The sequence below is a fragment of the Columba livia genome, chromosome 3 (genome assembly GCF_036013475.1).
Source record: "Columba livia isolate bColLiv1 breed racing homer chromosome 3, bColLiv1.pat.W.v2, whole genome shotgun sequence".
NCBI lineage: Eukaryota > Metazoa > Chordata > Aves > Columbiformes > Columbidae > Columba > Columba livia.
The window spans coordinates 9,538,508-9,563,773 of NC_088604.1; the positions used below are offsets into that span (position 1 = coordinate 9,538,508).

General features: G+C 36.4%; 1 long non-coding RNA gene across 2 annotated transcripts in view; it reads left to right on the forward strand.

The window, feature by feature from the left end:
* Positions 1 to 25,266, forward strand: part of LOC110364389 (uncharacterized) — a 219,957-nt gene that overhangs the window by 188,058 nt on the left and 6,633 nt on the right. The window contains exons 3-5 of one of the 2 annotated variants that reach the window (XR_010471094.1): positions 14,149 to 14,319; positions 14,423 to 14,593; positions 17,699 to 18,719. The exons of the other annotated variant lie outside the window; for it this stretch is intronic. This is a non-coding gene — a long non-coding RNA (uncharacterized LOC110364389). Of the gene's footprint in view, positions 1 to 14,148; positions 14,320 to 14,422; positions 14,594 to 17,698; positions 18,720 to 25,266 lie in introns of those variants that run through there. 2 annotated transcript variants of the gene reach the window in all.

The window sequence follows — 25,266 nt, forward strand, 5'->3', positions numbered from 1 at the left end:
GCATAATTCCAAGTCAATATTCACTATTACCACACTTGATAAGGTATTTTAATAAGTATCATGTGATGGTTTTCATCATTTCTTGTTGAGCCTTTCAATTAACACATCTGTGGAGACAAGCCAAGGTGAAAAGCGAGAGATATAAAATGACCCAGGGAACTGGGTCAGTCCTGAAGCTTCCACTACCTATTCTCATCAAACAAAAATGATTACACAGAGGAACAAAACTCATTGGTTATGTCTATTTAGTAGTTAAAAGCCTTTACAACTTTTACATCATGGCACAGAAAACTGTGAGGAGGAAATTGGCTTCCTGTTCTTTGCAATAGGTGAAAATATGAATGTTGAGTTTGAGCACAGTGTTATTTATGCACTAATATCAAAATTACAGCTATGTGCTGCGTGTGTCACTTCACAGTTGGAAATCAAATTATACTCCTGCTGGAATATTGGCACATTGGTATCAGCTATAGCAGCTGCTTTGCCTTCTCTGACTTTTCTTACTGTTGCTGCTAATGAAAAAGGAGGCTGCTGTCGCTGCTCTTAACAGCACTGTTTTTCTACTCACTTGAAAAGCAAGCAGACAGTCTGGGTCTTCTCATGGCACAAAAGGAAAGGAACATTTAATTGCTGCTGAAGTGCTTGTACAAAAGGTCACCAAACAATATAAGTTCTTATTTGGTACTGAACTTTGAAGTCAAGAATTATGGATTGTAGAAAGGATCCGGCAGTTAGTTGATATACCAGATCTACAATACACAGAAAAGGAAAAAGAAAGCAAAACTTGATGGGAGTTTCCTAGCAGGCCAAGAATAAGCTCGCCATGCATCTGTAAAGCAGGTGATCATGATGCATGTTTAAGGAACCCATTACAAATTTTCATCCATGGCCCAATACAAGCACAGAAGGAAGACCACTGAGCAACCAAGTATGCAGAAGTTGTTGGTCTTAAAAGTAGAACAGTTACATGTTGAAAACAGCACAGCTTCTTAAAGGCAGCATGAGGCACTAACTTGCAAGCACCTAAATACAAGGTTTCCAAACCCACTGTGACCCAATGGAATAGTGAAAATGCAGAAACTCTCTGCCCCATTAAGAATATCCCAGACCAACTGGAATTAAATTGATGATTAGTAAAACCATGGACTACCTTCATCTTGCAAACAATGACAAAAGATAAATTGAGAATCTTTACAAAACTGTAATTTAAATTCATGTTGAACATAAAAAAGAAACCCGTTCATTACCTGAAGGATTTTGTCTGCTTCACATTATTAAAAAATCAGTTGTCTAATCAATATAGTGACTTCACAATTTTTTTCTTCTGGGATTGGAATTTTCTCTTTATCTAAGGGAAGGCACTATTACTACTATTGTTAATAATAATAATAATATTGTTGTTATTATTGTTATTATTATATTTCTTTGTCTCTGAGACTTTATTGTGTTGTCATTGCTTAATTTGCATGAGTCGAGAGACACAAGCACTACCTGATGAGCATTGCATGCTTGCTACAGTGCAAAGACATTTTCAGAAATAAAAGACTATTTTTCAGAGCAAATCAATCCCACAGCCTCTCCATCTCACATACTTTTTTCTTGCTTCTTTAAGTGTTTTTCCTCTTCAAGAATTTTGTGATATGTACTGTATCTTGGCAACATGCAGAGAAAGAAAGGTAAGGTTTTAACTTGGTAGAGATAAAAGCTGAAATCATTGCCAATGTTCTGATTTACACCAAGTAAGTATTTAATATAGAAACCTGAAGAGAAATTGTGACAACTCTTACTTTTTATGCACCATTTCTACCCCAGCCCATCAGAGATAGGTTGATACAATTCCTATTTTTAAAAATGTCAAACATGTTTTGTGGTAATAGCTTCTTGCCTCCTTTGTACTAGTGGACTCAAACCAAACTTCAGGACATACTGCCACTGTTGTGTACTGTACTGTGTACCTTTTCCTTTGTGCTTGATACAAATATATGAAAAAAAAATAGTACAAGAAAGAATTCTTTAGCTCAAAAAAATGCAGCATTGTAGTCTAGGTGGAGTCCTTGGTATTAATCAAAGTTTTCGTCCTCACATCTTTATTACTGTGTTGGCTTCTGTCCTCTCCCATTTCACCACCTCTTTTCTGGATACTATTCAGTGTTCGTAACCTGACAGAATCATCTCACCTGATGTATGACATTATCCCACTGTATTGCTTCAGTAATTACATCAGTAAACATTCTACTGAGAATTCACCTTTACATATATGAATTAATCTCCAGTCCATATATTCTGGGATTTCTGTGGTATCTGATCAGAAATTAGCAGTTCTATTTTGCAACAACTAATTTCTCTTTAAGTCAATTAGACATGTGCACCTAGTAAACTTTCCTGTTAAAAAAAAAAAATCTGGGAAAATTACAATCCACTGAAGTGCAGGGAAGACTGTATTACTGCCTTATACTCACTAGTGAACAAAATGCATGTGTATTCAAATACTAAATAAAATGCCAGTACATAGAGCTGATGAACATTCAGTTTATACCCAGAATTTTGTAGGCTCAGTAATACTTTCCTCCTGGCATGTACTAAACATGGCTTTTCTCATCAGTTTTTTACCCCAATTAAAGCAGCTTTTAGAAGGTGGAATGAAGAATCCAGTGTATATAATCACCAGAATAAGACTCCATGGTCTTAATCCTTTCCGATAACTGATCTGAACTTTAGTTCTACCATATAGTTTAGAATTTTGAAATTCTTATGAGATTTGTATTTGCAGCACTCCACCCTTAAATCCCTTTGATGAGTGGGCAATGTATCTTGATCTGAAGCTTGATAAAGCTGTAGAGCTCAGTAGGTGAAAAAAAGTTAGGCACCCAAATGTGAGTTATCCTCAATTTTAAAACCTGCAGGCATGACCAGTCTCACAACAACCACATGAAAAACAGCCACTCTTTCTTTTTGTTGAGGTGAATATGAAAGGAATCTTTCACATAAAGTGAAGAGGAAAAATGTTTTCAAGTGAAATTAACATCTGCCTAAGCCTTTCAATAAGATCTAAAACAAACCCAGCTCCTACTATCGATAAAAGTGCCTATACTTCTACAATCCAGTTAGTTAACCCTGATAACACTATTCCTTTCTTCCTCAGCTTGAATAAACAAAGTTTCTAAGCAGAAAGTAATATTAAAGTACTACTTACCTAAATGGCTTTATCAGCATCTTCTTCCCCTTATACCCTGCAGGATGACTCCAGGTGTGTATTCTAAAAGAGCTTGCTTATCTTTTTAATGTCAATTAGTCTTTGATTAGGTTCTGAGAATCAAGGTAACAGGACCAGATTTTCCCACCATTGATTGATGAATTAATTAAAAGCATCTAGATGGAATTTAATGCTGGAAGTGTGCCACGTTGATTGTCCTTCAGCATTTTGCAGGAACATTTTCAACATATTCAGTCTTAACATTGTTTTACAAGATAAAGCCTTTATTAGGACATGGTTTAAGTGGTGGGTAGGTATGTAGAAAGGCAAGTAGCTTCAGGGAAAACAAAGACTTCGACACAGTAAAGAAACAAACTAGCAGGACTAGTTATACTAACCTGATTTTCAGAATGGATGAAAACCTGGAATTCTAAGTGACTTTAGTACTGTTGGATACTTACCTTGAGAAAACAACACCAAACATATCCCAAAACAGGATAAGAACAAAGTTTGTGCAGTCTTATGTGGAGCCAAAACCTCTAGTGCTACAGCCTTTAATAGTATAAAGCAATATAGTTCCATCAATGCTACAGATAACTTTGACAATTTAAACCAAACAATGAACCTCCTTATTTGGTTTTCCTTCATGTAATTAATCTATGGATATCTTACCATTCAGTAGTATTTTTTTTTTTTCAATGTACCTGCTCTGACACACTGACAAAGCACCCAATTGCTTCTAAAGAATAGAAAATTTTTAAGAAACACTTACAAGTTGAAAAGAACCCAGGAATTAAATTTTTTTTTTCAGGAAGTGATTGAGACTTAGAATACTTTACACCAAGAGAGGCAAAACAAAAGCTACATGACTGTTTTTAAAATTACACATGTAGTTTTTCTACTTTATAGTAAAAAGGCGTATCAGCAGGTGCTAATCTTGTACAAATAACCTGCATCTTACCACAATAGGATTGCTTTGACTGGCATGGATAAACAGTCATACTTAAATACAATCTTATGAAATAAATGAAACCATTGTTAAAAGGTAGATGGAAACATCATGGTTTAAAATGTGGCTGAAAAAGGTTCTGCTGCTGCTTTTAAAAAGTCATAATGTGCTATAAATTTGCACAAAGAATGGTATTTTTTTCTTACTTGGATTTATCTGACTGTGACAGAGTCATTCTTTATATGCCTACATTTTTTTTTAGTATCCTCAGAGGATATTTTAAGAAACTGTCGTGTATTTGCTATAGCCATAAAACTCACATAGTTCTTCTACATGAAAGGTGTATACATCCCACCTACCTTTTGCAGTGGGATTAATCTCAACTACCTCTAGACATCTTCAGTACAGACATCTGTACCTGAGAAAGCTACCAGAGGTACCGTGTATAGCCAAAGAAGAAAAATCAGCACTGCTGGAGTTTTTCATCTAGCCTGTTTTATAGAAACACTTGAGGATGGGATGAATTGTCCCTCCAGAGTCAAGTGTTAGATCTCAGCCCAACTGAAAATAAACAGTGAGGCATACGAAACAGAAAGGTAATATTCTCAGTTCACTTTTTAAATGACTGAATATTAACAAGTTTATGTGAATCAGTCCCATAGCTCTAGGTAAAGGGGCATAATATGAAAAACTGACAATTTTAGGAAATAGGAAAGGAGATAACACATCGGGTTTTAATGATTTCTTTCTGATGGTGAAGAATTTTTACGTGGCTTTGGGTAATGAAAAATACTTCAGTCTACTCTAAGCATATATACCGATTTTATTTTGATAATACTAAAATAAAGCTGGTCAAATGTTGTACTTTTTACTTCAGTGATCAAAATTTTTAAAAAATAATAAAAAAATAAACTGGTCAGTTTGGCTTGAACAGAAGCTAAAACAGTTTGGGTTTGATGCTTTCAGAAAATTGAAAATAAATTGAATAATGAAAGGTACTGTTTCTACTAAAACAAGATGTTTATTTCACATGGAGATTATGCAGAATATTTCCCCAATTTTCTTTCTTTTATTAGAATTATTTCTATGCAAAGTATGCTGTTTTGAAAGGTAAAGTATACTCTTTTAAAATGGGAAAATTTTCAAATTGACATTGCTTTACTTTTTTGTGCTTGATGCAAATTGCAGAGCAGAACATAAGTGGCTCTGCTTGAATAAGAGAAAAACCTTTCTTAATATTAGCTTTATGGAGACTTTTTGTGCACACTTCAGATAATTCCATGGGTTTTGTTAAGTTTAGTTACTGCATAACTGCATTCTGCATTATACTGCATACTGCATAATTCTTTTATTATTATTTTTAGGACTAACTGGTAGCTGTTACATAATTTGTATACTGAAAACCAGGAAGAGAATGGTTTAGGGAAGAGATTACAGAACTGCAGAATGGTTGAGGGACCTTGGGGAGTGACCACTCAAACAGAGGTACCCAGGCACCTTTGCTCAGGACAGCTTTTTGAATGCCTCCAAGGAGGTTGATTCCACAGCCTCTTTGGGCAACCTGTGCCACCATTTGGTCATCCTCACAGGAAAAGAAACATTTCCTAATGTTCGGATGGAATCTCCTGTGTTTTAGTCTGTGCCAGTTGCCAACATGCAAGGACACACTGCTGGCTCATGCTCATCTTAGTGTCCATCAGGACCCTGTGACGGATGCACTCAACATACCACCAGCCAAACCAGCAGCAGTTTGGTCCAGGCTCCAGAAGAGGTAAAGGCCTGAGCTGTAGCCAGGCCAAGAACTCCTTTTGGGAAACCCACAATGAAGCAGAACGGCACACTGAAGTACTGATGAGTTGTGGGTGCAAGGAGTCTTGTGCAGACTTTTCCCACTGTATGCAATTTGACTACAAGTCAACCACTTCATTCTATAAATATGACAGCCTGAGTGAACCTACTTTGAGCTCTAAATAAGTGAGCTGTATGGCAATGGTTTTACTACTCACAGGTCAGTGGATGAGCCCAATTTAAGCTTCATATTAATCATTTAGCTGAAGTAAATGCATACTGAATATAATGAATCATCTAGAAGTATAAACTTATGTGATTTTTAATATACTCTCAGCTTCGTGTTACTTAGTAAGTTGGATTTGCTGAAACCTTAAGCTGTAAAGTTCTGCTCATGTTTACCAAGCAAGAAGACCCCAAAGTGAAATATTGCAATCGGACTGAATCATGGCATGAATGATCTGTCATTCTAGTCTGTAGAGATATAAAAGTCTACAGTTTTCTAGGCTTGGGTGGGACCTCTGCGCAGGTACCCAGCTTGAGCCAGCCCTCCTACTATTCTACTCCATTATTATTTTTTTTTTCTGAGAATTTTGTTTACTGGAAGTCTGCTCTGCATACCGTTATCAGGCCTCACCTGAAAGTTTGCCTCTGGAGTTTTAAAATATAGACTCCAGAGTGAATGGTTATCATAGAGGGAATGCCTGAAAATTTGCTTTCAATAGTGGGGACAGGTGTCTCCTGAAAGTATCCCTTCAGAGCTCTAAAATACAGACTCCAGAGTGAACGATTATCAGGGAGGGAAGACAACTGAAAGTTTTCTTCATGAACAGGTACAGGCACCTGGAGAGAATGTAAGTAGTGTTTGGCTTGGCATATTTCCCCCATGCAGTAAATAATAGTGTGAACCTGCCACTGAACTCTATTAAGTCGTACTTCGAGAAATCCCAACAGTGTTCTGCAGGAAGCATGACAGACCCCCAGGTCCTCTTCTGTTGAGCTGGTTTCCAGCTGGAGGCCCCAACTGGATGTACTGGTGCATGGAGTTCTTCTTCACCAAGTGCAGTGCTTTGCAATTGCCATTTCTCCAGCTTGTCAAGGTCCCTCTGTGTGGCAGCATGACCTTCTAGCATATCAGCCACTCCTCACAGTTTTGTATCATCAGCAAATTAGCTGCAGATGCACTTTACCCCATAATTAAGGTTTAATGCTTAAACAATCACAGTGTTTAAATGTTTGTATAAGTATTTCTCACCTCTGCTATTCTCGAAAATATGAAACTAGATTTTTTTTTGCATCCTATTGAATAAGATTTTTTTGTATGTTTGGTATTTTAAGTAGCTCAAATATGGACTGCGATATTAAGGTAAAAAACTAAAAAAACCCAACAACAACAGAAACAACCACAACAACAACAACAAACAAAACCAACAACAACAACAAAAAACACACACAAAAATGAGGGAATGGAACCTGGGAAAACCAAACCAAACCAAACCAAACCAAACCACACCAAACCAAGGCAAAACACAAGTTGAGGTTTGAATGGGGTTTACAATACGTTTAGTCAGTTTTTTCTCTTTCAGTCATATTTTCCACCACCACCGGAGATGCCTTGATACCTTATTGAAAGTTGTCCTGGAACAGTTGCTACTGTCTGAAGTCTTTATGTTACTATTTTTGAAATAGAGTTCATTCATCATAAAATTTTCATACTGCATTAGCTAGAAATGAATACTGGTGGCAGAGTAAAGATGAAACATTATAATGTTTCATATATTAAATATCCTAAGTGTGCTACATATTACAATGTAGCAACAATAGGAATTGTTAATAGAAAATGAAAGACAGGAAAAATAAAGTATTTCTCAAATGAAATTATATATATCTCCATTTTGCAAGTAGACACAAAGAAGTTCACCGTTTTGTGACTGTAATGGAGAAAACTTGACATTTTTTATTTGCCATGACATTATGTCACATAAATAATTGTGTGTTACGTGCTTTTAAAATCCATATATATATATGCACATATATACTGTGTGAAAATTAACTGTTACACGAAGGGTTAACTACAAACATTAAGAATCTTTTACATTTACTTCGGTCATACTCCTTGTTTCAGCTATATGTTCCCACCAAAACTGAAGTCCAGTGTGTTGTCACATTTATTTCCCCACCTGTCCCTGCGCGCCCCCCCCCAACTCCCATCCCCCCCTGTATCCCGCCAGCAATTAACTGATGTTTAGTATAGTATAATACTTTAAAGCATAAATATTTCCACAAAAACATCCCAGGATCACAGATTCTGAATATGTTTTAAAAGAAATTACCTATTTAGTGGTCAGATATGAAGTGTTACACCTGCAACTAAAGGTACAACTTTTTAAACTTGGGAAAAGGCCTTTTTCTCAGACGGTTCTGAGTGTAAGGAAACACCCTATTTACTGCTAGTGACCAGATATATGGAGTATTACAATACAGAAAAGTAATATTGTTATAATTAATAAGATAAATCTGAGATGTAATTCAATACATAGACATTTAAGTTTCAAAATAATAACTTTGGCTGATAGTTTCTATCAACACAGCAGACAAAGTACTGCAGATATTAAAATCTGTCATTTTCACAAAGATTATCACAGTAATGGTACAAGAGTGTCTATATGCATGGAAAATAATTTTATCATATTGCAATGTATGTTCTGACTCAGCAATGCTCTTCTCTACAGTGTAATAAAGCAGACAGCAAAGTAAATAATTTAGTCCAGTATAAGTGTAATGAGAAAAAGGCCTAACCAATGTGCAGGTTGGATAAGAATGACATCAATACATTCTATTTTGACAGATTAAACAGAGTAAAATATTGCAACCAGAATGTATCTGAAGTGTGATACAGTCTCAGAAGAAAAAATTATTTTCTGAGTCCTCAGGAAAGATGTTATTAGTAGATGCAAAATAACCACTGTCAGTGCAAAAAAAAGAAAACCTTTTATTAAATATCATTGCATTAAACATGATTTCCTCCCTTCTTTTAATTTATTCAAATATTTGTTCAGCAAATAAAAGTCGAGAAACTCGACTGGGCATCGACTCTCCATGTGATGTGTTTAATTTAGGCATAGATTGAAAATATGAGCTTTCACAGGGCACAGTACCTGTATCTATTATCCAAATATGACTTGGAAAATAGTAACCTGAAACCGCTGTACTATTTTTAGTTGTGAAAATTCTAAATCTTTGACTTTTGTAAATGTTGTAGTGTACATTTTCAGCACAGACTTAAGTACAGGGGAAGGTGAGTAGAGTTAAGAACATTACAGGAGAGAATATTGTTCCTCGGAGAAGTGAATATTCATGATCAACCAACTTTTAGAGCATGTGAGAGATAGTTAGGTTCTGCTTCAGAAACTTGAAGAGTTATGTTTGGAGAGATGTATTTTGGGGTAAGAGAGATGGATATATCACCTAGATACTTTTTCCCTATATGGCTGATAATGTCATAACTGTGTTAATTTTTTTTTTTTTTTTTTTTGGAAAAAGTCTTTAAAAGGGAAGGAAGGTCCAAGGATGACTTTATTTACTTTTTATGGTGAGATTTTTTTCCCAAAGTGCATGGAAAAAAGAGAGGTGATAGGGGTGAAACAGAGACCTGAAGGACACTTTGTACTGTTGGAGGCAGGGTTTATTTTCAAGCAAAGATAAGACACTACTACCTACAGAATAGATGTCATGTTAAGGCTTTGCAAGTACAGAAAGACCAAGAGCATGATGCTGTCACTTTTAGTCATCCCCCTGTAGTGTACCTTGTTGTCCAGTATTAACACATTTGGACATGTAGTGTATACCTCATCTTCATCTGAAATACTCAATGGTAGAATTTTCTGGCTACTGTGAAAGACAAGATCTGGAGTCATTGCTCTGTCACAAGGAGGTAATGACTTGTCCTGCAATAGAGCATCCCAAAGAAAAGGCTGTGGCAACCTCAGGAAAAATCAACATGTGCAAATCAAATATTTTAAAAGTTTCCACTTCCACAAACTTAGATTTTACAAGTGAAGGAAAGGGGTGGAAAGAGCAAGGAAGAGAAATGTTTTGGGTTGTCTTTTCGTTTGCTTGGGTTGTTTGTTTGTTTGTTATTTTTTTGTTTGTTTGTTTTTTAATATCTCTACCAATCATAATCACTACAGAACAATTTTATGTTTTACTAGTTTTATTATTAGTAAAGCAAACTAAAAAGTCAATTGGTTAGAAATGTCATGAAATATAAATCAAAAATGGATCAAGAAAAAAACATGTAAATGTTACAAAATGATAGGAAAGAAAATGGAATTTCTAAATCTCTTTGAAAAAATGTTTACAACAAAAGCTGCAATAACAATGCTTCACAAGCAGGTGTTTTTTTCAGAAAACATAACTTATAGATTGCTTATTACTCCACTGCCAAAATTTCTTTTCATCACCCACATGAAAATATTTCAAATTAATTTTCATAGCATACTGCATTAAGGACTTTAGTCTATTCTTTTGTCAACGATTCAACATTACAAAATTGAACATTATGTGAATGTGATATCATACACCATTTTTTAGAACTCTCAATTCTGGATTTGCTAGAACCAAATGAAGATGAAGATGGTCTGTTATCTTGACTCAGTAGGAAAAGAAGAAAAAAACCAAACAAAACAAAAACAACAACAACAAAAAGAAATAGTTTGTAACATTTAATAAAATATTGTGGCATCACCTTTGTCTTCATTTGTGATTCACCAAGAAACTTTGGATCTAAAGTACAATCATAAAATCTTTAATCACAAGCCATAAGATTTTTTTTTTTCCTAAAGTGATTAATATCTTCTGTGGAGATCGGTAATACATTAGACTGATGAACAGCAAAACCCCTCTAATTATTCATTAGTTATCTAAGAAAAGCAGTTATGTAGTATAAAAATCCTTCAACACATGAAACTTCATAGTCATTAGCTTTTTTTCAGGACACAGTCACTACCAAAACAGAAGTAATCTACTCTTTATCAGCTTATTATTTGAGAAATTTCTCTACACAGCCTTAGATCAGTTCCAGGAATATGATGCATGGAGAAATTGCTATATGAGTTCTTTAAAATACATTTGTGTTTGAAGAGTGGAAACAAGATTGGTAGAAAGGAAGTATGAACACAAAATTTGGCAGCACATAAGGAAAATCTCAGAAAGATGAGAGCTATGATGATTATCACACTATTTCTGAAGGAAGTAATTGAATTTTAACACTGTTATCACGTAAGTCTGGACTAGAGGGAAAAAATATATATATTCACTGAGATTCAAGCATGAGAGACCTAAGTGATAAAAGGATCTTTTATGCTGAGGGTTAAAATACTCAAGAACACATCAAAGACTTTGAACAACACAGGAGAAACACAACTGTAGTAAGTACCAGTGAGTTCAGAATATGTCAGTGTGGAGGTAATCTGGGTTAGGGTTTGACAGAGAGCAAGTGCTTCAATACAGAAGCCTCCTTTTGCTTAGACATGGTTGTAGGATCTCAAACTCTTCTTAAATATTTCCCTTCATAGAATCATAGAATGGTTTACTTTGAAAGGGACCTTAAAGATCATCTAGTTCTAAGCCCCTGCCATGGGCAGGGACACCTTCCACTGGACCAGGTTGCTCAGAGCCCCATCCAATCTTTGCACACTTCCAGGGATGGGGCATCTACAGCTTCTCTAGGCAACTTCTTCCAGTATCTCACCACTGTCACAGTGAAGAATTTATTCCTTATATCTATCTTATATCTTATCTATCTTATCTATCTATCTATCTTATCTATCTATCTATCTATCTTATCTATCTATCTATCTATCTATCTATCTATCTATCTATCTTATCTTATCTATCTATCTTATCTATCTATCTATCTATCTATCTATCTATCTATCTATCTTATCTATCTATATCATATCTATCTTATATCTTATAATCTATCTCCCCAACCTCCGTAGGACTGTGCAAGATACTAGTCAATGCGATGAAAGTGCGAGACTTTCCTAAAGTATTTACACAATGGGACTTTCCTGAAGCCTGAAGAAAGAGGTGATGTTCTGTTAAGCCAATTCCTCTTTTAGTTGGATTAGGACTATTTGTTAATTAAAATTGAAACTAAATCTGATGGTGTAGTTTTCTGCTAAGAAAAAGAAAAAATGTTACATATATTTTACACACAAAGGGTATTAGATAAGATGGCAAGATTACAACTAAACAAGTATACTGGAGAGAAAAAAAAAAAAAAAAAAAAAAAAGAAGAAAGATAACAAGAGATGTTAGATCATTCTCCCAAAGGTTTTTTACCCCTATCAAAGTGCAAGATCAGAGAAGAAGACAGATAAAATATTACAGAATAGAATAGGGAATTGAAGCATAAAAGTTAGAAATAGCCAAAGTACTATATGAAAGCTTTTAAAATATGTATAAGGAACACTAAAATATGCTGACTGCCTGTGCTTCGCACACCATGTATCCATTTACCTGCAAGACACTAAACTCAGAAAAGTGGAGTTTTGGATATGAGTACAAAACCACCTGATCTTCATATCTGGTGGGCTTTGCTAGAGAAAAGCTGACTGGGGTACAGAGGTCTGTTCTTGAAGTGCAGCTATACTTGGAGAAGTGACTATCTGAAGTACTTACGGATTTCCATTTCTGCAGTTAAAGAGTACTTCACATTTGTTAATACTTTTAGTATCAGAATATCTTGGAAAACTATGGAAATCTTGTTATACATATATTACAGGCATGAAGGTGAATTACTAGTTCATTTGGGAAAAAATATATTTAAAACATATATAAAAATATTTACCACAGTAATAAAATTTTATTTTGGGACTCAGAATATTATTTATAGATTACCGAATTTATATCAAATTCCTCTTATGAGTAGTCCTAAGGCCTCTTGCCTACTAGTAGCAGTATAAATGTTGATTGCTTACAGTTAGGTACTCCAAACTTGTCTAACAGTGGATAGAGTAGTAATTTCCAAAGGGTACTACTTATCATGCTTAGGCAACTAGCACAGGTGGGATGAAGCAGCCTTTAATTTCATCTATGAAAGGTACCCCAAATACCTATGTTTGATTTAAATAGCTAGATTTCATAGATATAGGACATCATTCAGGTGCCTAAGCACAGGCATCTAGACCTCTTGCAGATACAGCACAGGCCACAGAGTGCCCTTTGGAACCAACAGCCAAAATTGATAAATGCTACGCTAACGAGGGCTCCATCCTCAGCCAGATGGTGGCTAAGCTCCCATTGAGGTAGAGATAGAGCTGGGTCTGGACAATCCTCTGCTCTTCCAGGTCAGGCTGGGCTGACACATTACTTATAGGTCCAACAAAAGAGAAACAAGAGGTAGGTAGACTCCAAAAGGGTCCATAAATAAAATAATGTAAAAGGTTTGTTATTGGGGGTGGGAACATGAGATCCTTCTTGGCTGTTTGTTCAGGATTCCCAGCCCTGGCTCTGTGAGTGACTGCATATACTACCCACACTCTAATGTGCCTGTTCAGTTCCAAGATCTGCAGTTGCTACACTACAAGACCTCTTACTCTTTAATATAGGCCAGCATAGCCGCTGAACAGAAAGGATTTGGCATTGAGGTGTTGAAAGACCGTATTTCACTTTTTTCAGGAACACACAAAAAGCTGGAGAGTATAGCTCACATACTAAATGCCTGCTTTGAGTCTGCATTCTAATAAGAGATCATTAATTATGTAGGCAACACAATGAGAACATTTGAAATGGTGTTTGCATCTGCTATGAGACTTAAAATTTAATGGATTTTTAAGTAATTACCATGAGCTATTTAACACACTGAGTTATATTGTAGGAGTAGCTGAATATAAAAATAAATATGATAATAATATGCATAAAAGGCTCATTTCTTGTAGCATTATATTTTATTTTATAAAGGCAGGGCTTAAGCGGACTGTCCAAACTGACAGCGAGAATATGAAATAATGTCTTTCCTCTTTTTTTTTTTTAAAAAAAGGAAATCTTTTGTCATTTACAGGATGACAGACTAGTTCTATGATCACTTTGATGTGACATAAGGCAGCGCATCCATAATCTAGCATGTCACAGCCATTTTTAATACTTATGGTATATGCTCAGCTAATTTGGGATTCTCAATGAATGATCCATTCTCTGCATTTTCTTATAGGGACTCCACAGTTTTGCAGTTAAGGAGCAAGAGCGATAGTCAAATTTGACTGTTGTTTGAGCCTCTCTCAACCACCAGCTAGTTTAAAGGACTCTATCTGAATGGAGGAAGACATAGCAAAAAATACTAACTGGAAGGAAAAGCCATAATACCTCAAAACAGAAATAATATGTAAGTAGGTTTTTAACTATGAAGATGATAAATTATTAAGCTGAACTGGAAGACTGGTAATCTTGTAATAACTGGTTACTTTAAAATGCCTGTTTCTTATGAGGGTATGTGATGGGAACATACGAGGACGGGAAGTGATGTATATATAGTAAATGACCAAAGATCCAATGAATCTACCCAAGGCAAATAGAGACTCCGCTTCTCTATCAGCTTCTAAGGATGGGTACTCATCAGAGCAATGTCTTTTTAAGGCAAAAGGAGAGAAAGACATCTGGTAAGTGAGAGGCCTTGATTCTAGTTTGACTCTATACCCATGATAAGTAACTGAGTTGCCACTGACAGAGAAAAAGAACAAAGAATAACACATTTGTCAAGAATCTACTATATGGGGATCTAGACCCTTTCTTGTTTTTATAATTTAGACTAAATTTCAACAGGCTGTTTCAAAAAGATGGACCCAATTGGGACAAATTCAACTGTGGTCCCAGTGTTGTCTGTACAGCAATTTTTATTCCAAATTTATCAATATAATTAAAACAAACAAACAAACAACAACAAAACAAAAACCAAAAGCCTTTAAGTATGCACTGAGATTTTCAAATAAGTCTTTGATATGAGTTCCAATCTTCATCCGTAAAAAGATTACATAGTAAAACTTGTCCTGATGGCAGCTGAGGCAGAGTTGGAGCAATTCCAGAAGCTTTAGAGAAATGACTTCCATCATATCTGAAGCTAAATTCTACTCCTGTTTGTATCCAGTCCTCTACAGGTTCCAATAAAAGTCGATCAAGCATGCATTTCAAGGCAGAGTTTGGCACATGGGTTTCCAATTTAGCAAGGTTTATGACTTGAAATATTTTCTTTTTTCCTTGGGCCAGCAGGAACAAATAATACAATGGAAACACATGTGCTGGCCCCAGAGGGCTAAGTGCTTTGCACTCTTCCACAAAGACCTCCTGAGTGACACCGACAGTGACACTGATGGGATTCAGGGAGAACTATTTCCAGCTGCCTTCCCTGAGCCATAAAGGTGGAGCTGCTCTAATACCTTTTGTGGAGAGAATAAGAAATATCAGTGGTGTATTTGTGAAGATGGACTGAATCCTTAAAATGAAGATACATCTTCAGTATTTTTTCAAGTTCTAAAGATAGCTTTAGTAACTTTATCTTCCATAGACACATAAATTATACCTCTAGAAATAATATGAAAATAAAAGATATTTACTTAACAAGGTCAAACACCTTGGTTAAACTAGTAAGTAAAAAATAAGGCATAATAGTAAGGGTATCTATGCCAGGTTTTGCTTTCTACAGTATTTTGAATTGAATTATGCTTTATATGTTCATGGCTCTTTAGAAAGGCAAGAATAACTCTAATTGACTGTGTAGCAAACTTGGGTTTGGATATTCAAGAGTTAGGCCAACTGGGAGGTCTGAAATTGCTTTCAAAATGGTTTTGTGTTTTTAACACATTTTAATTTGTCAGCAAAGGAGTTCATATCTTATACTGCAACATGAGTGCTAGAGAAAAAAAAAAAGATAATTAATAAGTTATCTCCAAAATCTTAAAGTTGTATCATCACAGAAAAGCAAAATTAAATAGATGGTTAAGGGAAGAGAATCAGCCATGACATTGTTTCTACCACAGCACCATTTTGCACCAAATAAGCAGCAAACACCCCAAACAGCCTGGTTTGCAGCATGCTGAGACTAGAGCCATGGCAGGTGCAGGTTGCACTTGCCTGCCTTGGCACTTATGGTATTTTCAGCCAGAACCAATGAATTCTGATTCTTTCAGGTTGTGTGTTCAAGAGCACATGAAACAAGCCAGGGACAGCATTGGAATGTTACATTTTGACCAAGATCATGTAAATCCTGCTAGCTGTCTGCCTCTGAAGGCTGCAGTGCATGGAGGGGAGGGCAGGGAGCGTGGAAGCGGGAAGAGGAAACCTTCCTGTGCTGCTTCCTGCAATCTGTTCCCTTCTATAAAGGGATTTAATCAACGAGCACACATTGTTTTTCTGCTTTATGAAACAATATTCTCAGAAATCAGGTGACTCACAACCAGAGAATACATTAATTAGTTCAAACCAACCTTTCATCTTCTCCCCCTCCCTCTTCCTCACCACAAGAGGCTATGGAGGAGAGTTCAACACTTTCTGTTAGCAAACAAAATTGCAGCATCTGTCTTGTCATTTTGAATAGGGTTCTTGCCTAATTTTTTTTTCTTGATTGTTACCATAGTAGCAGGGTGGTGATTTTTTGACCCACAAGAAAAAGACAAAGAGCCACAGTTGTGTGTAAGTAGTTCCCAAGCCGAGGATTTGATTGATCTACTCTGTGCTGGAATTAATTCTTCCGTTTATTAATGTTTTCTGTTGAACTGAAAGTCTGAAACCTGATGATCCTAAATTGATTCAGATTGAATGCAAGACATGATTAAAACTGTGACTAGAAGTCCAGCAGAAAGAAAATAGCAGCTAAACATTCACTTGTCAGATCCGTACATATCAGAGGATGAATATTGGAAAACTACTCATGGAATATTCTGACAGGTTTTTGTTTGTTTGTTTGTTTTGTCTGTTTTTTTTTTTCCTCACCTTCATATCATATATAAAAGAGATGGCACTATGAAGAAGAATATAACTCAATACATAAAGTTTTCTTTAAAAACCTTAGACTGTGCCAGCCCTATCATGTTCAGACTGGAAAAAAAAAAAGAAATTCACCTGGGAGATCCCTCTCCATTACAGTGCAAAAGATTGCAATACTATTAAAAGTCAGAACACTACTCGCAGTATAGTCCTCTTCATTTTTTATTTTGAATCTGTCCCACCGCTTTTTCCCATCTCTTCTCTAATAGGTTCAAACACAGTTTCAAGCATTCAAACAAGTATTAAACTGATACTGTAGGGAACCTACTTGGCTTATCTCTTCTCTTGCTACCTGTTGCTCAGTATCAAGGGGTCAGCTATTCTGATAGCTGCTCACAATCAACTATTTGCTAGATTTCAAAGAAAAAGTCCCTGGCTACCTCTTCAGCTTGGGAAAAGCGCTTAATGAACAAAGCCGCTTTGTTGTTCTCCTTTATATCCCATCTTAAAACTTCCCTTTGTCATGTTAGCTGCAGTGATGCAGACTGCAGTCTCTGGGGTATAGCTGATAATTTCCTTCAGCAATTAATAGAGGCTGCCTTGACTTGTTTTTTGATGAAGACTTTTGGACGTCCCTAGATTCTGAAAGCTTATTTGAAGTGTAACTGATTATTTAGATTTCCTTCATACGCAAGCAGTTCTTGCTCCTGTCAAAGAGGCTCACTGTTTTAGGACTCTGGCTTTGGCATCCATGTGTTTATTGTAGAAATTACTCTGTTTCTAAGTCTTTGGACCAGGTTCAAAATGTTTGGAAGAATGAGTCATCTTAAGGAAGATTCCCAGACTTGCTGACTTGCCAGCCTAGAGGGCCCAAATGGAAGCAAATGCTACAAATGGAACATCAATGACACGTTAAGTTCGAGTTAAGCACTGACATTGGGCTTCATCTCAGTTCCTCCAGACGTATGTGTTGATTCTGCTGATGAATGAGTTTTACAGTTCTGTGCCTGATTCCCAGAGTCTGGAACCTCTGATGGTGAGAATTACGCAATTCAACTTTGTATGGTTCAACTTTTAGCTCACACTGCAGTAATGCATGCTTATGAGGTAAGGGGCAAGATGGTAGTTATTTCCCTCCTTTGTCGTTGTAGAAACCTTTTATTTGCAAAAAATGTACTGCAGTAATCTCATTACCAAATAGCCAAAAATTCTTGAGATAGCCTTCCTATATACCTGATTCTCAGGATGGTCACCATGATGGTTACTCAGTAGTCGTAACATTGGCCTTTTGAGGGAGGTAAGCCCAATTTAAGCCATTTGAAGGTTTCTCATTCAACTTAACAAGGTTTGGTTCCATCCACAGTTTTTCTCACATGTTAAAGAAAAAGAGGTTTCCTTGAATTTTTGTAATACATACATTTTTAGAGACAGACCTTTTCTGAGATAAGAGTGCAGAATTGCTTAAGTGGATGCCTTTCTCTGAAATCCTGGATTTTCATTATACTATTTACTCTAAAAGCATACCTTGGTAAGGGAAAATATGATGTGAAGATTCAATACCACCTGCTGAAAGATTAAATAAAACAGCTCCTATAAAAAAAATAGCCTACATCGCAAGAGCAGAACGGGTCAAACAATAAAATACCCATTGTCTCCTGTCAAAGTAAATCACAGTAATAGGTTGCTATGGCACAGGCATTATGAGATACTTGATAGCAATATTTTTAAGATGGGAAATCTATATTATCTAACAATAAAGGCAGTATGGTGAGAAATGTTTATCTCAGGTTATGAACATGCATCTAGGAGCAGGCGGGTGATACGCATTGCCTACCATGTGACTTTAATTTCCTGGGATCAAAGTTAGGCCTGTTTTTTTTCTCCTCAAATTCTCTAATAAAAACACTATTTGATAATGTTGTCTGCTTTGATCCATAAATTTAGGGAAGACTAGTTCCTACAGGCCTCATGGTAACACAAGGATGGTTTGCATGGCTTCTTCCTGGACCTGAACTGCCAACCAGGCAATAACAATTAGGCAATTGTAGACCTGTCATTTTACTCTTAGTTTCCAGAAATTCAGTGCTGAGTCATGAGTAATTCCTTCTCTCTTCCCCTTAACCTCTTCCATGCCATAGGTGCTCTGTGAGGGTGTGTAGTAATCAGTCCCCATATTCTCAGTAGCAGAAGGACCAGCTTCATTCCTGATTCATGTGTGGGTAGGGGAAGGGAAAAATGTTATTTCATCTTCGTTCACCAGCAATTTGACCTTGTGAAAACAAGCTCAGAAAACAAAATATCTTCTTGTAGGTATAGTGGTGAAGGTAGATGAACAGGGGTAGACCAGAATTTATGACTTTCTAGATTAGATTCAGTACCCGTGTTTGTTGTTTCTGGGTAAGTACAGCGTTCATGACTGACCTTAATTTGCAAGGGACCTAGGCTAGTGTTTCCTTGCTGGAGGAGGTAAAGGTTTGCAATATACTTCCTGTTCTGTAGAAGCCTCATGGTCCCCTACCCTAACAAGTTGTTTTGGTCATCGATTGTCTCTCTGCTTTGTTTCTACAAGCTCAGCACAATCAGGATCTGATATGGGTCTTTAGACAACAATCTACTACAAATAATTATTAAAAACAAATCTTTAGTACTCCACTGACAGTTACCAAGCTGAGAACATCTTGCAAGGAAGATGGTGTGGAGAGAGGAAGAAATGACACACAGGGAATAGATCTGATTAAATATGCTGAACCACAATGTCAGCTTTAGACTTGGACCATTTAATTATCTTGATAACTGCATTTGGAAATTTAGGAGTATAGTGATAGTAAGCAGGCAGAGAGTTTGCATGTGCAGTCAGATTTGTAATTGCAAAATTATACTTTCGTATACTTTCGAGGTTTTGCTGTCTTCTTTTTTTTTTTCCACACTTTCCACATTTTCACAATACATCATATTTTCACTGTGTTTCTAAAGCTTCACAGAAACTTCTGAGATCTCCAATCTCCCACTCTTGGAATCTGCATGTCTGAGCAGAACCAGAGTTTGCATTGCCAATACAGCAGACATGGAAATGAAACACTTCTGATTTCTCGCACCCAGAATTTTTTAGCTAGAGTCCATCTGCTCACCAGTGCCTATTTAGGAATGCACAACACCTTTTCCTTCTTCCATAGCAGCCAAACTGAACAAGAGTGGGTGGAAATATTAAAATGACACTTTTGAACCAAACTGTAACTTTTTATTAAATGAGAGGGAGAGAAGAAAAAAAAAAAAAATGACATGTCCTTTATGGATTTTGAGCTGGAGCTGTAAAGGCAAAATCTATCTGTTAAAATAATCATGGCTAAATTTTCAGTAGTGAACAGAATTTTGCCTCTGTCATCTCTGACGTCAAAAAGTAGACCCTTGAGTGAATAGCTCATATTGATCTGTAGGCCATTGTTAGAAAAAAAAGAATAATTTAAGGGCAAAAAATACTTTTCATGTGGACTGCAAAATTCTGCTTAAAGATGGAAGGCATGATGTGATTCTGCTGAAGGACAGAAAGGTGGTATTTTTAAAGACTTGGTTTACAAATGATCCTCTGGAAATTATTACATGTGATGTTTCACCCACAGAAAAACATGAATGCAAAATTTAGCACTATTTATGAACTGGCAGTTAGGGGCAATAGTCAATGGACTTCAATTTTGAATGTAAACAGCTTGAACAAGGGAAATATTACTTCCTATCACATTTGTTTCACCAATCTATTGTAGCACAGGATTTGAGCACTTCTCCAAATGCTATAGTGAACATTTTACTCCTCTTATCTGGAATAATAGAATTGATGCTATACAAAGAAGCTGCCAGGCATATTCATTTGCTGTTGCTTTCACTTCATATTGCAACAACTGCCATCATACTTTGCTGCTTTTAAAGACGCACCTATATTGTGCACTTCTACAGCTGCCATGCCTTTACTTCTCAGAAGAGATATAAAATCATAAGCCCTGAGCATATGCGGTCATAAAGAATTGTATTAAACAACATACTTATGTCCTTCAGCTGCTGCTGCTAATGCCAGAAAAAATCTTCTACTGTTGTAAACATTTTCTAAGGTACAATGAGGTAAAAACACACTTTTAACCATCACCTGAAAACTGAACTCTTCAAGTTAGGATGAGTTGCACATCTGGAGATCAGTGCACCCCAAACCTCTAATTATTTTGTAGCTTTGGGTGCATACCGCCACTTCAAAACAGACTGTTTATTTAGTCGGCTACCTTTGCAATTTAGTCTTGAAAATTGCATCTGGTAAATTTGTGCAGTTTGTCTGTATACATTATAGCATCATGTCTGAAGTAGGAAAAAAAAAAAGATCGCATCCAGTGATTCCTTCCACGGTAAATTTGTTTCCAACTCATCCTTGTATAATGATATATGTTACATAAGGAGCCTATGTCTGGAATTTGACTTTGAAAATACCTAGAAAAAGACCTCAGATTTTAAAGAAGAATGCAGAAATTTATTAATAAAGAAAATTAATCTTACCACCTAAGTGTTTGGCTTGGATATTAAGAATTGTGGTATTATGCGTTTGTGCATAGCTAAGGATGTTCCATTTGTGTAGTTGATTTCCATACCTCAAGTTGTCACCCTAAACCACCCTTATAGATAGAGGTTCAGCACAGGAAAGATAGGTCACCCTGTTATAATCTGGATGCGCCCATTTATCTCCATTGCTTGGAACAGGCAGCTAGTTTGACTAGATCAGATGATCTGAAGCTGTGGATTCTAAATTTATGGAGGACAACCCCATCCGCAGTGCTCAGAGGCACTATGTACATAAAATGGCCCTATTTAGCAGAGTTTTTTGCCCAGAAGCATACCTTTTATTTGAGAGGTGAACAGCAATTAGGTCTATCTATCACATGCCAAAATTTCCTCTTGTTTAATAGTTGTAATTCTCCAGGTATCATTTATCCACTGACTCACCAGGTATATATGTGGTACATTCCTACAACCATCTCATATTTCCTCCATACAGAGCTTGATTTTGCACCAAAAAAGGACCAAAATTCTGGAAATATTTCTTTTGGTTTCAGTGGACTTCAGAGAGAGGCCTTAAAGCACCCTGAAAGAAACAAATACTTTCCTTACAGAACACACAAGACTTGCTATAACTGCGTTATGGAATGAGACAGTAGAATGGTTCTGCCTCATTCTTTTATTCTATTTTAACCATTATTTTTATTTCCTCTTCGGCATTAAATGCCAGGTGTCAACACACTGACATGCTTAACATTAATGACTAACTGATAAACAATGAAGTCAATCTGCATTCTTTGGTTATACTTCTTACAATAAACACTTTGCATAGGATGTTTTGCATAAATTACTACTGAAAGTGTCAGCTTGTCATTCTTTTGGCAGGCAGGACATATTCCAAGTAATTCACATGGTGCTTGGACATGATTCAGTGAGTGGCTGGTGTGTGTGTTGTTTGTTTGTTTGTTTGTTTTTTCTGTATAATGACACAGTATCATAGTGCCATTATTGAAAGGCTTGGAAAAAAAGCCTTAATTCTTAATGTGGGTGTCATACTTCGCTGCTACTGCAGGTAGCACTAAGATTCAAGAACACTATAGTGTGCTGGGTCAGAGATGCAGATGTGCTACTTCAGATTTGGTTCCTAAAGACTTACATATAGAGGAAACTTCTGACTCCTTGACTTGCAGATGTTGCAGCTCAAACTGTGTCCTTGAGTCTTGAGCTAACTAGTGGACTAAACTTGCTGGAAAATCTGTCTAAATTTTCCACTATATGAGGTTTTTCAATCCCTAATATCACAGAGTCATGGAGTGACAGGCTTTTAAAAATCTACACTACTGAACAGAAATTCCTGTTACCTTGGAAATACAGGGGAACTGCTGAAGCTGAAAATATGTCTGATGGTATCAGAGAAAGGTTTGGTGTCTGTTAAAGAACTTGGAGCAATAAGGATATTTAACATTTATGCCACATTTTTATTTACAGGTGAGGTATATCAAGGTGATTATTATTGCTAGCCCCATTTTCCAGAAAAGGATATTAATCTTGCAAAGCTGAGAGACTTAAAGTAAGGCTCCAGAGTACATACCAGTCACTGCATACAAAAACTGAGACTGTATGTGGAAAAGTTATCTTCTGAAGCATTCAATCAACTATAACATTTTACATTAATTAATTTAAAAAGCAGCATAACTAGGTTTAAATATCAGTATTTTCCAGATGGTGCGAGGATTCCTGAGCTTTGTTTATGTACTACTAATAGTAGCAGCAGTGATGCTGGTTGCTCATAACCGGGGGAACTTCAGGTACCAACAGTAATAGGAGAGAGAGGAACAGATGGAACCTCCTCAGGTGCTGGCTCTTGGAATTCAAATGCCCAAGAGATGTGCATAAATCCCCTCTCTGAGTGAGGGTATTGGCAACTCAGATCCTCACTTCACCTCTTTGCTCTTGTTTCTCTGATCTGTACCTCCTCACTGACCACCCCCACAAATCAAGGTGTGACTGCATGCTCTGAAACAAATATATGCAGGCTGTCAGGAACTGGTCTTATCTGTTCTGTGGAAGCAGATACTGTGCCACAGTTTGGGAACTCATTCCCACTCATTTCCACAGTATCATGTTGTATTATGGCCTCTGAGAGGTCCCTCATGTTGGTGGAACCAGCAGTTGGAGAGCTGATGGTCCCTCAGCCTGGAGAACCAAGCAAATTACATGTACTGTTGCACAGCTTCACAGATCCATTCAGATGCAGTTGATGGGATTTCAACACTTACATTGCTCTTTGATTTCTTACATACCATTCTGTGTGTGATTAAGTTCAGTTAGTTTAGATACCTAAAAAATTAGAAGTCAAAATCTGAAGCAGTCACCGTAGACTGTTCCTGTAATCACTGGGGAAAAAATAGATCCAATGCACAAGCTATCTGATCCTAGGAAATGTGGCTAAAACAGGTAAGATTAACTATACTCTGGAGGATCCTATTGCTCTACATTGACTATAAAAAAGTCTGAGAATGACTTGTTGAAATTCAGTTGCCGTTTGTATGTCTGAAATTATTTTGATGAATTCCCCTGTTTAAACCTCTTAATCCAGCTCTGACATCTCAGTCAGAGAAAATATGGATCTGTGTTTACCAAAGGTACAGAGATTTTAGCAGCTGTCGTGTCAGAAATTACATCTTAAACTTTAAGGACCGCCGGACTCTTCAGAGCCCTGTCTTACCTCTGAGCTCTCAAGATTAGGATGCCATGAACAACAAATGAAGATAGGATAGTTTTGAAACAGCTTGGCTCTATTAGATCAAATAACTTAGTGGCTAGCATTTTCATCTACAGGATGCTTGAACTAGAAGCTATTGCTATTCTGTGGCAGGTAACAGTGTATTTTTAAAGGTTTTTCTATTTAGTAAAAAATCTACATGAAACAGGTCTTCTGTATCCTAGGTTAGTATTTTACTCAATAACTTATTGATTTCAGATGAAAAATGGCTGCCATATTTTATTGCCATGTTTCAGGGAGCACTCACAGCTAATGTATTTTCAAACTGCTTTAGGTGTTAGAAATCTACAAAAAAAATGGAGAAAGTTTTACTTAAGCTGCAAAAACAAAAATATTCACTTAGAAATTTCAGTTAGATCAAAGTAACACAAACATGTTTTGGCAAAACAAATAAAATATGTTAAAAAAAATACTAAAACCATTTCAGTTAATTTCACATTATATTGTCCAATTTTCTTGTTGCCTTTTCTAATGTAGAAGAAAAAAATAACACAATTTAATTTAAAATGCCAAATGAAATGTTATGGCATTTCAAAAATGAAGCATTTTATGAAACAGAGATACAAGTAAAATATTTTGACTTTCAAAAATCCCTCTTTTTTGGCCAAAATTATTCACTTGAGTTGATAATCCTTTATGCAGAGAATTTACTATTCATAGAAAAAAGTGTCACTCGGTCCTACAAGAACACCTCCTTGGGTATAGACGTAGACCCTATCTTTCTTTTTTTGATCATTTTCTCCTTGCTAGCCCTAGTGTTTCCCCACTTATCTCAGTGCTTTCTGCAAATCCCAGTCTTATCTGCCTAACTTACCAATCTGTCAGGACTGCTGATATTTAACTCAGCGATGATACAATACTTGGGAATAGTGTGCTTGAAGATGGATGTAACGTTCCCCCCCTTCATTTCATTTATAGCTAGCTTTTTGTGAAATAAGTGAAGAGAAACATTGCCATTTCATTGAGTCAATACAGTTTAAAAATATCCAGCCAATGTAGAAGTTAAAGTTATGTGAGTTTACAGTGGTGAGAACCTTG